The sequence below is a fragment of the Cupressus sempervirens genome, chromosome 3, assembly GCF_028749045.1.
Source record: "Cupressus sempervirens isolate cs-2001-9-10 chromosome 3, ASM2874904v1, whole genome shotgun sequence".
In the NCBI taxonomy this organism is placed as follows: Eukaryota; Viridiplantae; Streptophyta; class Pinopsida; order Cupressales; family Cupressaceae; genus Cupressus; species Cupressus sempervirens.
The window spans coordinates 144,201,334-144,219,766 of record NC_143120.1 but is presented as its reverse complement, the minus strand read 5'-3'; the positions used below and the strand labels follow the sequence as shown (position 1 = coordinate 144,219,766).

The following is an 18,433-nucleotide window of genomic DNA, read 5'->3' as shown; positions in this document are numbered from 1 at the left end:
ATATGTAAAGATTTATGTAATAAACTTGTGTTAAAATTAATACAAAAACACCAGAGAATCCCAGCTCAAGACATGACTGACCTATAGAGACTCTAAAAAATGCACCCATCATTCCAGATGGTTTAAAAAGCATAGGTCGGTGCATACATTCTGTGCAAGGAAATTTGTATACGACAAACATAAACAAACGTAATGACAAATGGCCATAACTCTGAAAAAAAGAGCAGAGATTAGATAAAGTTGCATCCATTAGATATCATTTTGTACTGTAGACTCAATAGAAAATTCCCAGCCTTTACAAATCAGAAAGAGTACATAGCAACAGGGGAATTTGTGGCTAAAAACAGTAGAGAGAAACAAGCATAGAAAACTCTAAATAAAACACATTCTTAAAAATTAGATGTTAAATTGTGACCTACGACAGTCATCATCTCACTAGATTTCATCAGAATTTGGAGAAGTCATTATCACAATCGTCCATTGGAAAGGAACTAGTTTGGAAAACTCATCATAATAGATGGCAAAAATGGCAGGAAATAAGGAATTCTATCCAGCTATCAGGGATTCCTGTTTTGTGAGAATGAAGGTGCAAGGAACATCTTAACAAGAACGATTTTTCTCTTCTTTGGTTCATCGGAATTGTGCCTCATGGAGTGTGATTTTGTTTGCCTTGTAGGGTAAAGTCTAACACATACAAGAACACAAGTAAATGTAACAGAATAGATATAATACAGAGAACTCACAGCTGCATTTCCATTAATCTCATCAATGCTATCACAATGTATCAGAACAGCACCAGCAATATTTCTATTTCATCCCGAAAACCGTAACATAACTCAATGACAAATGTATGAACATATATAGATGTGTTGAGGTGGTGCAAGTGCGAACCGTTGGAAACCGTCACCCAACTACCTAGCCATCAACAATATTAACAGACATTAATTATATTAATTGCCTGACAACATGATTCCCCAAAAAAATAAGGTCGTCTCTGAACAAGACACAACACAATGGGGATAAAGACAACTATACAACTATACACAAGAAAAACAAGAGAGTGTGTCCTTGACAAGGAAGGCGCCAGTGGTGGTGTAGATGATGTTAGACGTGCTCTTAAATGTACACGTGCTTAGTTTGTAGCCTCAAGTCTCACTCGCCAACATTTGTTGTTCCATAGAAGACTATACCATGAAGGCTACCTCCAAGACCTCCTTATCCTTTATATCCATCATCTCCGTAGCACTAGTCAGGTGAGTCTCTGCCCTCACTTGCTCAACCCACTCCTCCAACTGTGCCATCATTGCTACCCTCTTAGCTGCCCACTCATTCCTCTCCTAAGTCATTTGTTCCTCCTCTTCCCTCTAGTTGTTTTCTTCATACCGCCAAAGAATCTATTGTCGTCGGTTCTCTCTTTCATCCTCTTCTCTTGCGGTAAGTAGGAAAATGAAATGTTGTGCCAATAGTCTTGGTAGGTGGCACATCAATTGGTCCAATGCTAGACTCACTCACAGGGAATTCCACACCACACTTGTAGGAACCTCCTCCAATGTCGCTTCCATTCAGACATGAGTTTCGATTGATGTTTGCAATATGTTTGCAAAGTCTATCGTCAATGCTCATTCACCGCCAAACAAATCTTTGTTTGCTTGACTGCTACTCGTACCCTCGTTGTTCAGTAGTTAGCCCATTAGCTTGCTCTCCGCCATGCAACTCCCTATTGTCATAACTAGATTCTTATAGGCAACAACATCAAATGTTTTCCTCATAAAGTAAAGTTCAAAACATATGAGGATGCAAGTAAATGTAATAGAACAAATATAATATAAAGAACTAACCACTTCCATTAATCTCATCAATGGTTTTAAAATGTATTAGAACAATACCAACAATATTTCTATTTCATCCCGACAACCATAACATCAATCAAAGACAAATACATGAACATATATAGATGTGCCAAGGGGGTACGAGTGCTAACAGTATAGTGCCTACCCCTAGTTTACTTTTCATATTATATTGTTGAATTCTTTTAGGCCAGCTTTATGGCTATGTTTGATGATTAGTGGTATTTGATTTACCTGATTTGTTTGGATGTTATTCATACTCAGTATATTTATGTGATGAGCTACTTGATACTCAGTTATTTCATGGTACATGATTATTCTTTCGATGATGATGCTTCTATACAGTGATTTCATTTATTTCATGATGATAATTAGATGGATGATTTATATGCAGTTTCTATGGATACTTACCCCATACTTGCATGTATATGGTCTACATGTATATTTTACTTTATGTATGATGTTTCTGATGTAGTTGAGGGAGGGAGTCGTAGTCACCTGCTAGTCGGGATCTAAATGATGCACCACTCCCCACCATTGGCTATTTAGTTTAGATTATATGTATATGTACATGCTCTGATTTTTTGCAGATTGCAGGTACTGGGCATCGACTTCCTTGAATTGCTAGGATGAGCGTGCCCTACCGCAGTATCTCAATGGTAAAAGAGGGGAGATAATTCTTGAGTCCAAATTCTAACCTTAAGCCAATTGTCCTAGAAAGTAGGACAAGTATCTGAGTTATTACCCTTCTGAATTCGTCAAGTGACATGAATTCATGATTTTGACCCTTAAGTTTGATCTAGTATTCTGTACTTAGTTTGGTGGATCTGTTGTGATTTTAAGTTATAAGTAAATCAAATTAAAAGATAATTTAAAGAAAATTTTATAAAGAAATATCATTATTTAATTATATTTAATTAATTGAGAAATTGCTTAGATAAAAGAATTAAATTTAAAAGATTTAATCAAAGTTATAATTTTGACGTAATTATATTTATTTAATTTAATAATAATTTATTTAGGAGTTTTATTTTCTATAATAAACTCTAAATATTATTATTAGTTAAATTAATATATATTTTATTAAAGATCTTCTTGTGAATTAATAAGAGAGAGAAGAATTAATTTAATAAAGTTTATTTTAATTAAATTGCATTAAGTTGCACATGAAATTAAAATATAATAAAACAAGGGCTCTGTTGGAGCTAGAGTCCCTACCTCTTGGTTAGATAATCAAATAGTAAGCCATTGATTTGAACTAACTTCCAGAGGGTCATTTTTGACATAAATTCATAAACTAAAATAGTAAACATTCATTAACATAGAACCATCCTAAGTTCGTTGTATTAGTCAAATGATTGTTTTAAGCTATGGTAAGAAGTACCAAATGGTCAACATATGAAGCCTCAAGTTGAAATTATAAACAAATAATCTTGTAATGATTTTAAAATCTACCAAAATAAAGTAAATAAATTTGCATCTTAAAATTTTAAAATTGTTATTTTAATTTAACATACTCTTAAATATATATTACAAACTATAAAATTTCTAATTTTTATAACATTATTCTCAAAATGCTTAAAAATTAATAAAAATAAGTATATAAATAAAATATATGCAAAATTAAAGGAATTAAAGAAAACATAACAATAAAATTGAACCCCTCAAAAGAATTAGTAACTGTTAAAATGGTAATGATGGTAATGAATAGTAAAATCCTAGTTAATTAGCATTTCATTTTAGCAATCTATTTCTAATTTTTATAATATTATTCTCAAAATACTTAAAAATTCATAAAAACAAGTATATAAATAAAATAAATGTAAAACTAAAGCAATTAAAGGAAACATCATAATAAAATTGAACCCCTTGAAAGAATTCGTAATTGTTAAAATGGTAATAAATAGTAAAATCCTAATTAATTAGCATTTCATTTTTTAGCAATCTATGTCAAGTATCTGTAAAATTTCGCATCTTCTCTATCTACAATTAGAATATCTGTTACATCCCAATTTTTGACCTAGCTTGAAATATAGCCATTGAGGTTCACATGAAGTCAGTTGGCAATTTAATTTGTTATACTCTGGCGAAATGGTAAGATAATTAGTCGTTATGATTTCAAGTGAAGATAACATGTCAGTTGATCATTAATCACAAATTCATGAAATTAAGATGGTTAAACCTAGTGATTATTTAAATAATGTATTATGATTAAATAAATTAACGATGAAGAATTTCTTTGTAGGGAAACTGTCAGTGGGGTGAAAACACTGTCAGAAAAGAATTAAGCAGGAGCATCACCATCACTGGACAAATGGGTAGAAGACCTAGCGACTTGGAACAAGATATACTTGTGGAATCGCATGAGTTATTTTAATAAATAGTTAATTAAAATAATTGAGTTATTTAGTAAATAATTTTAAATTAAAAAAATAAAATTATTTATAAAACATATTTAAAAGGATTTTAATTGTAAGTATTTAAATTTGTGCATTTAAATATTAAAATGAATTGGCATCATTATACTTAAATAATTTATTAGAATGATGTTCGAATTATAAGAATTGAATTAATATAATTTTCCAATTTCTCTTTTCAACTTCTTATTTTCTTCCTTTATTCTTTTCCCTCTTTTAATTTGATTTGTTTTGGCTTCCGAATGGTTCTTGTAACAGAAGGAAGCCATAAAGTCTGGCTTATTCTATAATATGGATTTCTTCATCGTCTATCGGCATTCTTTCTTTTTATTTCCCCTTTCAGCTTTCATTCAAACTTCCATTAGCATCCTCATAGTTTGCAGAGACAACCTGAGTATAGACCGTGCTAACCGACTAAGTTTTATTTTGCCGCGGGTCTCAGTATAAGTTGGCAGATTTATCCAAGTATGCAAGGCTCTTGCAAGTATACGGGCAGAGTCACATAAAGCTTTGATACAATTTGAGAACCCTTTTTCACTCTCTTTTTATGTTACGTATTGATCATAAATTTGCTCCTTTATCTGACATTGTTGATCATACCTGTACCAGTTGTTTGTTCTTTCTGTCCTCTGTGATGATATGGTTCGCTGTCAAGCTTATCTTATTATTATATAACTCCTATATGCTGCCGAGACATGTATTGTTGTGTCATCATATAGTCTGCAAAGTTAATGTGCCTGTTTTCTTTATTCCTGGTATCGTAATATATTATGCGTATAGTCTTTTTGGGTCGTGTCTTTTATCATACCTGGCATCCTAGAAAGCTATTCACCATCACTGTCCATGCTGGCAAACTCTTTATTTGTAGTTGACGGGAGATGATTAAGATCAAATTGTCATTTACCAAGAAGACATTGTTCATGACTATTCTCTTTCAGCTTTTGTGTATTCTTTTGTTTAAGACCAATTGTCTTCAGCTATCAACTATTATTCTTTAATTTTTACATAATCATTTAATAGTTAGCAAATGTGAGGGTGGTATGTGCAGCAGTGATCAGTTTTCAATTATAGAGCTTCAGCATAGCAGTTTTTATTTAATCAGTAGAGCTATAAATATAATTGTTTTGTAGAAGAGAAATTGGTATCTTTTGTATAGCCTATTAGTGCTGTGGCAGAGAATATATTGTGTGCCTTCAAGAATGATAGGCTGAGACTAAAACAAATATGTTAATAAGGGCATATCTCCTTTCTGAATCCGATTTGAGTATCCTGAGCTGGTTATTCATATAGATTGAGATAAGTTTATGGTATTCTGATGTTGGCTCACTACATTATTTGTTTCATTCCATGCATTCTGGAGAGGTACCTTTTGTTCTTTATTATGGCTGCACATAAGCTTAAGAATTGATGGAAACATGATTTCCAGACTTAATCATTAAAATATGTCATGTTCTAGGCTGCCGGCTGATTACTTTAAATATCATTGCAATAATATGTGTTAAATCAGACGTCCTCCTCATTATCCGAATGTGTAAAGTTATCTGATTTCCCTTTCAAGAATGTTACTTTCTTTAGTCTAATCAAATACATCCTGTTATAAGTTTATACCTATAGCTGGTGTTTATACTATTGACACATCTTTCTTCCTATTTAACATTAGTTTATACCTATAGCTGGTGTTGCAATTCATTGTTTCTCTTTGTAATAGCATGGGAAGCTATGTCCTTGACTTAAGCAATAAGGCTGTTGCATCTTTCTTAATCTGTCCTTTTTCTAATGAATAACATAGCACTGATAAATAAAGTTTGAAGACATCCTTGTACCGAATTAAGTATATAATCTTGCCGTCCTCTTTACATGTAAAATGATAAATTTCTCTTCACACATTATGGTTCCAGTCGGGATTGTTTTCTATTCCAGTATAAAACAAATATAACACTGATATAAGTGAACACCAAGGAATTCACTAGGCGAAATGCCCAAATATGGTGAAGAAGGTGTGGAGTATCACATTGAATATATCTGATAGCACCCGGGAGTTCCGGCTTGATGACCCGAAATAGGTGAGGAGGTGCCGAGAATCTACAATAAACAAGAATGTTATCAGAATTAAATAAATAATAAAATAAATAACGCATTAGCTCATGCATGTTTCACTCAGGAAGAATGTTGTCAATTCTATGATCTTTAAAGAATATAATCACAGAATGTGAAATGATGATTGTATGTAATCTTCTTGAATAATTATTAGAGCCGTCTACTCTGAGAATTCCGGATACCTAGGACTCACCTGGTTGTTTAGCCAAGAAGATGGGTGATGCAGTGTGAGAAAGGAATCATCAATAATATGAACCAGTATTATCAATTACGACATTTCAATATTTATCATTTAATATGAATTAATTAATAGCTCATGCATATTCCTATTATGGTGATCTCCTTCTGCCAAGTCGTACGGCATGTTATATATCATGATGCCCAGTGGATGGAATGATGTTTCCTGTCAATTTCGGGTAGGGAGGGCCTTTCTCGTTGGAGATCGTGTGGGGTTATATTGTGGTCTGAGGTTGGGTGGCTAAGCCCCTAACAATGTTTCACCTCTCTCAAGATGTCGGATATGTGTTAGACAGAGATAAGCCATGCATTCAATTGTTTATCGGAAACAGGTATTATCATTTTAATTTATGAGGTAAGATTAAATTGAAGTATTTCATTGTCATCATCATTTTACTTTCATATATATGAATAACGAATATAAGCATATTTTCTAATCCTAAGATACTCTCATAGTCCGGCAATCAGAAGGAAAGAAAATCTGAAACCCTATTTGAATCCGTCGACACGGAAGCCCTGAATTGAATCCGTGGTAGCAGAAGCCCTAAGTGGTAAAGCGGTATTAGAAGCCCTAAATGAACCGATGGTAGTTGATGCCGTAATTGATACAGTGGTTTGTGATGCCCTAGTTTTTAATTATAGTGGTATTTAATTGTAATCATCATTTGATTTTGAGATAGTGGTTTTTAGATGATAGTCGTCATTTGAAATTGCTATAAAGTATTTGTGGACTAATCTAGGTGGTTGCAGAAGCATCCTTGGTTTGATTATCAGTCTCAATTTTCTGAAGTATGTGATATTCAATTTCTGTAGTAATTTCATCAAATGGTATTTCAAGTTTTTAGTTAAGAAATTTTGTTTAACTGATTTTAACGGTAAATCTTATTCACATGAACATGAATGATATAACTGACTTCCTATGAAACAAAGTGATAACTGTATTCTTAAGTATGTTAGAAGTTAATTTAGACCCGAGAAAACCGGATAATACAATATCAAGTGGAAAGTTAGACGTATTGGTGTCCATCTTTCAGTTCATTCTAATCGATGACCAACTATAGATGATATTAAGATCTTCAACTATGGATATTCTCCCTATTTAAAAACCAAAACCAAAATAAATTTATTAAAAAGAAACTTAGTGGTTGTGGAATGTTAAATATTTCTAATGTAGCTATAGTAGGCTCCGTCTCCTCTGAAATCTCAAGAAAATGGTGAGGCATAAATTGCTCATCCGCATTGAGAGGGAGAGAGTGAGAGGGATGAAACAAGAACCTTTCAATACTTTATAAGATGGACAACAATTGTTCAAAATCAAAAATCCCTTTTCCCTATTGGATGACAACTAAAAGAATTAAAGCTAGTTTTGCGTCATTAGTTGACATTATGACTCTGGGAGAAAGAGCACGATTGATCTCAAGGATCGAAGGCCCATGTGCATTCAAAAGGAAACATAGAAAATTCTATTTTTCTTGCAGGGTTTCGTTTTGACTATCTTGTTTTAGACATTGCAAGCCCTCAATTACAATAGATGCAAATCCTGGTGGAGCCCCTTTGCCTTCTCTACCTTTGTTTCCTTGGCCAGTAATGCTACACTCGACTACAAATTCTAGGAACAATTAAGTAGCTTGACATATTAAATAAAGTAATTGGCAATTGCAACCGCTGTAAAAAAAAATTGGAAAAAGTAGATGCCCAGCCTAGAGATGGAAACAACCAGTTATTGCACAAACTAAATACCTGCTATGAATTCCCTTCCCCAAAATTTCAAATACCTTTCTTGAAATTTTCTTGAAAAACCACTTTTTTTTTTTCCAAAAAGTGTCCAAAATTGCTGAAACATTGATTGCTGAAATATAAGTTAAGACAGTGACATTGACTATGACTAGGGAGCCAGGATAAGAATAGAATCATAGTGGAAGAGCAGTGTAAAGTTCCAATCATATTGCCCAGAAATCTACAAACAGCTCACCTACGCAGTCAACAAATTTCAATACAAAGATTACGAACTGTAGGTGTGAGTTGTTTCCTCTACGTAGAGGAGTTATTGATTGTGCAAAAAGAGAGGATATCATAAGCACGTCCTCTCATATGCAGCTAGGGCACCACTTTTGTGCCCTTTTGTGACTGCAAACTAGAAGAAGCTTTGATTGGTGAGACGAGATTACTTCTATGCTTTCTGAAAATGACTTATTGTCTGCTACAGATTTCAAAACCAGAAAATCATAGAAAGGATCTCTAAATAATATGAGAACTTAAATATATAGCTAACAACCAAACAAAACCCTCAGAGCGATTTAATTAGCTACCACTTGATTGCTACAAGGGAAGTCCAAACAATAATATAACCTTCATATTGACGAAGTTATAGATAAAACTTGCAAAAATTTGAGTCTCAAATGTTGGGGTAACTTTGATATGCTATTGCAAGTGAGTAATCAAATGTGGACTTCTTTCTCATGTCAAACTTGCGACGACCCTGACTGGTATTAGCATAAGCATCAGTTGTACTATTCTTACTATGAAGAGAGGATTCAATTTATTGGCTCTAGACAAAGCTACCAGATCTATGGTGGAGAATGAACTCAAACTGAATATTCAGCTTATGTTTTGGTAACTGATTCTACTCCATAAGGTTCTGGGCCAACAAATGGAATGCTCCAGTTTATATATTTGATGAGTTATTAGGAAACTCATGGTCGATGACACCAAAATAGCACAGGCTATCGCGACAAGGTGAAGACATTGTTGGCAAGGGCACAGATTGTGCACAACTCCTAAAAACATGCTTGAAATTTATGGTTTCTAATGCAAGGTAGGGCTGCACAAGAATCTAGAACTATAGAGTTTTAAAACAAAGAAAATGAAGTATATTGTATCTGAAAAGCTATCCAAAAATTAAAAATTAAAAATCAATAATCTAAGCTATCCAAAACAAAAACCCTTTTTTGCCATGAAACCTGCACAACTTGTTATAGTATCTATGAAAAGATTAGGACTGTCATGCCTCACTCAATTTTTAACATAACGAGGATAAACTATTATCAAATTAGCAGAAACAATAATCTCTGCACAAAATTTAGTGTTAACTCCTCAAACCTGGGATGATTATAGAAATCTCATAATGTAGTAATGGAAAACTAGTATCATGTGAAAGCCAAAAAAATATATTATTCACATTATGGTTAACTGCAAAACCAAAAAAATAATGGAAAGCACAATACAAACAGAAATGTTCCACAATTTTTCAAAGAGGATGGAATATAAAATGAAATCGTAAACTCTTACGCAGTTCAATTAAGCAGTTCAACAAATACAGTTCTATGCCCTCCTCAATCAATACAGCTTCATTGAAGAAATTAACTCCTTCGTGATTTTTATAAAAAAAAATTGGTAATAAACTCGCGAATTTTGGGGAATCACCAATTTGGCGGTTGCATGATGCACCACTAAGAATCAAAAATTATATGCATGTCCTATTTCATTTAAGCCATCCTACTTTGAATAGATGGGTAAACATGCATGATGTAATATTAGTGGGCTTTTTTTAAAATTAAATTCTTTAAAACCACTAGCAAAAATTTGCCATAGCTAATTGAAAAATAGCATTAAAATTTAGAAAATAAGCATTTTCAGAATAAACATTTAACATTTATTAATGTTTTCAAATTTTTGCGAAAAAAAAGTAATAGTATAAGCTCAGCGAAAACTACAGTCTCCTACCTATAAGGCAAGGACTAATAATCAAGGAAAAGGTTCTGCATGATTGCAAAACCGAAACCTTAATTGGAAAAGGCACTTTATTAAGAAATTAGAGCTCATTTCTCCACACACAAGTTCGGAGGAGCCAATTTCTGAGAAAAGGGTTTCGAAAGAAAGGGAATTTGATTGCGAGTTTTGTGCATTCATTTGTTTAGCATCAAAACCAGGTAGGATCTTGTGAATTTTGCACAGTAGTTTCTTTCTTTTGAAATCTTTGTCTTCTTCGTGTTTGTGGATCTGTACTCATAATTTAATTGGGTTGAAACTCTTATTTGTAAATTTATTGTTCTTCATTTCAGAAACCTCTATAAATGAATTGAAGATTGAAAAACCTTGTTTGGTAAATTTTACAGATCCGTAATTTGATTGAGTACAATTCGGATAGGGTTTGGAAAAGAGATCAAAATTTTATATACAAAATTCGATTGATTGTTCATGTTTTTCTTACCAAATCTATTATGTAAATTTATTAAAAATATATATATATATATAATTACCACAGTAATTTAAAATTACTATGATAATTATATTACCATATTAAAAAAATGGAAATTGTGAAATGGGTTTTGATTGTTTTTATTTAAAAAAACAATTTATAAAAATATATTTATAAAAAAAGGTGGGCGAGGCCACCAACCCCCCCACCTACGGCTGCCTTCAAACTGTCGCACAGCATCTGCTGCTACCGTAGCAACAGGCACTGTTGTAAGGCAGTATGCTACTGCAGTGGCACTGCCACGGCAACACTTTATCAACCGACGAGCCTTAAACATTATTTTAATATTTTTTTTTTTTAATTTAATTTATTAATTTTAATTTAATAAACATTTTAATATAATTTGTTTTTAATTAAAATTAAATTAATTAAATTAAAAGATATTGTAATATTAAAGAGTTAATATTATATTATTAATAATAGTAATTGTGATTATTAATAAATTAATATTATCTAATAATAGTTAATTGTTATTATTTTAATAATTAATAATTATTATTTAATTTTAATAATATTTATTTAAAATATATTTTAGTTAATAAATTACAAGTTTTGGAAAATGGATTTTCATTTTAAACCAATAAGTTATAATTGGATTATTTATTGTTAAATTTAATATTGATTTAATTAAATGATCATTATGAACTTTTTAGGATACATTTTTAAATGAAGTACGAAAACTTGAACCCTACTATTTAATGAAAATCATATGTTTAACCAAACAAAATCTATGAAACTACACTACTATGATGTATGTTTTCTTTTGTGTTTAGTTTGGGGTTGACTTAATGTACTGACCAGTTTTGGATGTCTACCAAAGGCCGGGAGTTATTGTGTTTGTGATGTCATGTGATGTCATGGTTTTGTAATGTGACCTTTGAGTTATGAATCAATTTCTATATGGTGATTGTATTGGTGAAATTTGTGAATTTCGATCAGTTATATTTCAGTGCTTTCCAATTGCTTGTTTAAGAACTGATGTGTGTTATTATGATCTTATGAGATCTTCTACTATTTTGAGCTCAGTGTAGGTTATCTTTATGATTGTTGGGAAGTGGCTTTCAATGGAGGTCAGAGCCCTAAAGAGGTTGCCTGGGTAACCCATTGTAGGTCATTTTAATAAGTGATAACATTTCATTAAATGGGTTTAATATGAATTAAAAAATGTTAGTGTTTTCCTCGCCCATGCCTCGAGTGCTTGTACCGGCTAGGATGGGAGTAGAGAGGATACTTGGTTGTGACCTTGCCTCATTAGTATACCATACGAAGAGATACTGATGCCACGTAGATTCACTAGGGGGCTGGAGTCCAGAGAGGCTGCCAGGGTAACCTTAGAGTTGACTCATGAAATGACACCTGCCACTTACATAGTAGATTTCCTACGTGTCTTTGTTGCCTCTGGGTTTAGATATCATTGTGTCTTGATACCTTTGAGATAGATTACTATGAGGTTTTCTTTTCCCTAGAGGTTGGATTTGACTTTTGGGATTAATATTCGTATGGGACTTGAGATTATCTCCTCAGCACAGTGGGAGTGGGCCATTTAGGTTCTACGAGGTCGGGTGGTAGTTTTTTTTACTTATACCATTGAGATCCGACAACTGGATGCCAATGTTGGATGTCCTTATGCAGTTATTACTATCTTTGTGATCATGTGTTCTGATCTATGGTTATATTCTATTGTATTGTATCTGATTTTCAGAGTTACTATGAGATGATGTATTTTATCCTTGATGTATATTCTTTGAGCTTTCCATACTCTATGAGTTGTACAGTGGATGATTATGCAATCTAGTTATGCCAAGTGGTATATTATGTAATTGTATATTATTGGAATTGTACTTGTAATAATTCTTTGATGTGGATTTGTTGTTTAACGGATTTAGTATTAATAAAACTTAATTATATATTTGATTCAATGTCATGGGACCCTTAAGAGATGTAATCTGTTTATGATAGTTGTATGTATGTGAGTTATTGCTTCCACTATTTTATCTCTTGTTGTTCTCTTTAAAAAAAATGTTTGGCAAACTTAGTGAAACTTTAGCTTAATTTCTTCTGGGTTCTCTAGTAGGGCATTACAAACCGTCACCCAACTACCTAGCCCTCGACAATACTAACAAACATTAATTACACTAATTGCCCAACAACAAATTTGATATGCTGGTGGAAAAATTCTTACAAAGTCAAATCCAGAAACTTCATCCAAAGTGAGCATACTTTGGAATGATGTTCTCTTGCTGAAGGTTTTCAGATGGGCATGTTCCCCATTTGTCTTGTGTAGGAAGAAAAGGCCAATATGGACATGATATATATGATTCGTTTTCTTTAAAGAAGGAAAAAGAAAAAAAACATGCTTGTCTGCTACCCTCCAAATTAGATAAAATTATTTTAAAATAGTATGATTAATTCAAGAAACCAGAAACAAGAATGTTGAAATTCAATTGTAGATTGTTCAAACGATGATTGCAAGCATCACAAACTAAAAATAGTGGTAGTTTGGCATCAACTCTACAAGCCTCATCATGTTAATCTCTTGGAAAAGAAAAATGAAAAACGAAAATTAGTAATCCCTCTTTATAATGCTCTTATGCTTTTCTCAGATCACGAACTTTTAGTTTCACCTGTATATGCTTTTGTCAAATCATGAATAGTTAATTCAGTTTCACTTGCATTAGTGATACTTCAATGGGCAAACATATCCTTTCACAAGTTGTATGCAAGTAAAAGTGCACAAGCAATCCTCTCAAGTTACAAATAATGGATTATGTACTAGGCAACATAGAAAACACTATTTATGGACTACACGCAAAGGTGAGTTGACAAACTAGATAATTTACAAGAAGGTGAAGAGAAGCAAGTCCTCAAAATAGGTCTTTGCCCACAAAGATCAAATCAAATTGCAGCAAATAAATTATATTCTGACCAAACAACAAAAAAACCCATACTTCACCATAAACTCAAGAAAACAAGATAAATATGAAAGAAACCAACAAAAATCCCATGTATGTGCATTAAATTTTTTAAGACAAACAAATGGAAAAGGATACACATATGTAATTAATTTACGCCTAAAGTTCCTTCAAGAAGAAAACTCTAGCATAAATGCTCAAATGAAAAAGAGATGTATGGTGTAATTTTGAGATTTTATGTTACTTCCAAGTATGATACGTAGCTTCAAGATACTGAGCTAGAAGTAATATAGAAGAGATAAATTAATGAATATGCTAAAATGGAGTTAAAATCAGTTAGTATGATGTTTAATGCAAACTAACATTAAAAATAAAGAGCCACTAGAATGCCACAATCTAATTTGTTATGCCTTAAACTAGTTTAAGTGATCTCAGTGTTAGCTAAAAGTTTTGTAAGTCACTGTGACCACAACTTGCAAAAATCTAACTTTAGGCAATGTCAAGTGAGATTACTCTCTCCTCTCAGCAATTGGGGAGGCTCCTTTCTTACTGTAGGTGGCTCCATCAAGGACTTAATTGAAAATTACAAAATAGGGCGTTCTATTAATCTAATCCTCCTTTTTCAAGAATGATTGTACAAACACTTACAAACAACACTAAAACTTAACAATAAGTACTTGTTGCTATGATAATATCGATGGCTTGTGAGTTGACATAAGACAACACATATGACACAAATCTACATTATATGGGTGAAACAATTGTAAAAACTCGAAGTCTTCTGCACTTATCTGGAATGATGATTTAAACAATAGAATACACAATAAAACACAAAGTCTCTTATTAAATACTCTCTAAGTTCTTTGGAAGTACATAACATTGGAGCACAATGTCTTTCATCCTTAAGTATTTGAAGCCACTATCAACTATATCAATTTTCCCTTCTTGTTGTCCTTAATTTTGACATCACAAAATTGAGGCAACCCTCCGGAATTTTCTCATGGCTTCATAGGTGCATCCTCTTTGTTTTAACGCCTTAATGAGACATCATGAAAACAATTCATTATCCTTGAATTGTTCTTTGTACATTCTTATTTATGTGTTCTTTTGAAAGTTTTCCATCAAGATTATCCCCAATTGTTTGTAGGTAAGAGTTTTCCTCCTCATATTACAGACGCTCAATTTTTTGTTAACTTTCTCATCTTTTCTTTGTTTTTCTTTATGTCATATATAGTTTTTTCTTTTATTTTTCCTTAGATGAATAGCCCTTGGAATTCCACTCGATTTGAGCTAACTTGGGTCAAAATCAGAGTTGTCTAGCTCAAGTTATAAGGGAAAAAGTGGGATTTTTCAGGACAACTGCATATTTTTATTAAAAACCTAATAAAAGTGGACTTTTTATTGGCAATTGCACAATATAAAGCTATATTTGATATTTAAAGTGGAATTGGTGGTCCATTTTAAAATTTCAACTCATTATGAGTTGATTTGACCATAGTTTTTTATGTTTTATGAAAATAGCCTTTTTAAAAGCTATTTTTCATGTTACTTTATTAAAAACTATAGTTAAATGTTAAATATGATTATATGAGATAACTTAAGTGCATAAGTGGGACTTTTATTTCATATTGAATATATCCACATGCAAAATACTTCATGAAAATCCACTTTCAATAAATTCTAAGTCCCAACATCATTAAAAGTGTACTTTTTAAATGTGATTGTGTTTTAAAGTCCATTTTTAATAAGGAAATGCATGTGTTTTTAATCACCATTTAAAGTGAGTTTTTCAAACTCATTTACATGTAAATGTATAATTAAAGTGAGTTCTTTATTAATTTTAATTTAAAGTGGTGATTTTGGTCCCAAATACATATGCTTTTGATAAAAAAATGTGTTTTCCTTTAGACTTAAGGCAAAAGTTGTGATTTTATATCATATTGCATATGTTTAACATGTATGCTTGTGTCTTCAAAAAACACTTTTAAGAGGAAGTGACAATTTTTCATCATTTTACATGTGTAAATGTTCATGTGTTTGCTTTCAAAAAGTGTGCCTTGGTCTTTAAAACATATGGGTGGCAATTTCTTATCCAACTACATGTGTTTTTAAAACATGTTCATTACTTCCAAAAACGCGTCCAATGAAGGTATCATTATAAAACTTGTGAATTTTGATTTTCTTTGCCATTACATATATTTTAAAACATATGCATTTGCCTTCAAATAATGCGTTTATCTTTATAAGGCTGGAAGTCACAATTTTCCAAGAAAGAACACATGTAATAACTTCCCTAAAGCCCTTTTTTGGCTTAAAAACTCCTTAATCTTCCTAGATGGTGATTTTCTGAAGGAAAGCATGCATTTTTTGACATGCTAATGCCTTTCTAAAAGGTGTTTTTAAGTCTGCATTTTTCCAATAAGACCTAGACGGCGATTTTAGAAGGATTTGCATATGTTTTTATATATGCATTTGGCCAAAACCAGCATGTTTTGGGCTTGATCTCTATCAAAATACCTTGCATTTCAAGGCGTTTTTGCATCAAATCTCTTCAAAAAGCTTTCAAAGGTAAGGGGTTTTGGATTAAAGCTTGTTTTCCATCATTTTACAAGGTTTTTTCTTGCCCTAGACGTTTTTTTTATGTCTTTACATTTGGAGTTGCTAATTCAAATTTTGTTACACTTTTTGTGCATTGCTCTTCTCTAACCATAACCACATGTCCAAATTCGAACCATGTTATGAGGATTTCAAAATCTATTTAAGTCTTGGTTTTGGACAAATCTAAAATCCGAAGATCTGTTGGATTTTTTCAGATTCGCTCAAGATTTGGACAAGGTTTTTGTCTTTCTCATTTTTGGTGGAGTTGAGGTAAGATTTCCTTGGTTATTTTTCTAAGGCATTTGTATATATTTGTCTTGAAAGTTCTTGCAAATCTTTGTCATTTTCACTTTCAGATTTCCATTTCTTTTGTATATATGTAGTTGTTCCTTCTATCTTTCTTCTTCTTCTCCAAAGTTGCATATGCAAGGTCTCATCTTACTTGCATATGCAGTCGGATATAAAATCCCATTCTAAAAAGGAAGATAAGTTTGTTTTTCCCTCATATACAAATGCAAGCTAAAACCCCACCATTATGCATTCCACATGCCTCCATATGGCTATGAAGTCTTTCCCACATGCTTGCCAGATAGAATCTCGCATTTTGCACTTATTTAAACATGAGGTGCTCAATGTAATATTCATTTTTCTCCTTGCTCACCTAGATCCAATCTTGCTGGTTGCATATGTAATTTACCCTAGAAAACCTATTTTAGGCTAATTTACTCACAATTTAACCATTCTGAGCATGACCCATTTGTTCATTCTCTAGCCTAATTTATTCCTATAATGACCTGTTTTAGTCCTAATCAAGAACCAAAAATGTCTCATATTTTAGTAGCAATATAGTATGATAATAATAAATCATAACTATATCATTATTTATACTATTATAATTTCTTTATATTTTAATTATATTTATTTATAATAAACTTATAATTTATATAATAATTATTATTATATATAATATCTTTATACAATCGTTAAAATGATTGTTACAAATATTTTTATCTAATTTATCTATTTATCTATATTGTCATAATTAGGGGACATCACAAATCCACCCTTCCTCAAATCGCTTGTCCTCAAGCAATGAATGTTTACACTGAAGTCACATACAAGGTGTACGCTAGGATGCAAAAATACATCAACTATGGATGGAGTTTATATATTGATGCATGAAAACATGAAGTGTTCATAGAGTAATTACATAAGTTCTTGAAGAAATGAAGCATACATGAAGAAGACACATAAATGCATGAAGACATGAAGTATACACGAAGAAGACACATTAATGCATGAAGACACGAAGCATACACGATGTATACACATTTTGAAAATATCATCCTATAATCTATTAAAATGGTATTAAAAAAAATTGATTTATCATTGTGCGTTTAGCCAAAATCCTGTACCAAAGGAATATAAGTCAGTACACATGAGTATGCTAAAAGAAACTAATAGTTTTGATTTGGAAAAATAGGGTTAGGAAAAATGCTTATATTTCTTCCTTATAATATAAATAATCATTTCACCATTTAGTAATCCATTACTTCTATTTATTTCTTATAAGTTCAACCTACATGTGTAGGCTAGGTCATTTGGGGATCGGACAAGGAGAACTCCTTAAAGCTTGGGTAGACCCTTGATCCTTTTTTCAAGTCATCTCTAATCTTTCAATGGGTTCTTTCCATCCCTCACCATGCCTAGGTGCTACACCATACTACAGTACTCAAACATTGTGGTGGGGTCCCATAGCTCGATTAAGCCCAAGAGTCGGTACATACCCCTCTTTCCTTAGGACTCAGCACTACCCTCTTATCCACCTTGTCTTTATTGATTAACATAATGTTTTGATCATTTTAGAATCATTACCTCTTAATGCTTGTCATCCCTCACCATGCCTAGGTGTTATACCTTACTAGAGTACTTAGGCATTGTAGTAGGGTCCCATAGCTCAATAAGCCTAAACCCAAGAGTGGAATGCATCCCTCTCTTGCCTTAGAGATCAGTCGTAGCCTCCTACCTACCTAGTCGTTTCCTCATTAACATGCATTTCCAATTTAT

At 32.3% G+C, this 18,433-nt stretch overlaps 1 protein-coding gene across 8 annotated transcripts in view; it reads right to left on the bottom strand.

Moving 5' to 3' along the window:
- LOC149565160 (calcineurin B-like protein 4) overlaps positions 1 to 18,433 on the bottom strand; it is a 214,487-nt gene that overhangs the window by 82,919 nt on the left and 113,135 nt on the right. The window lies entirely within an intron of this gene.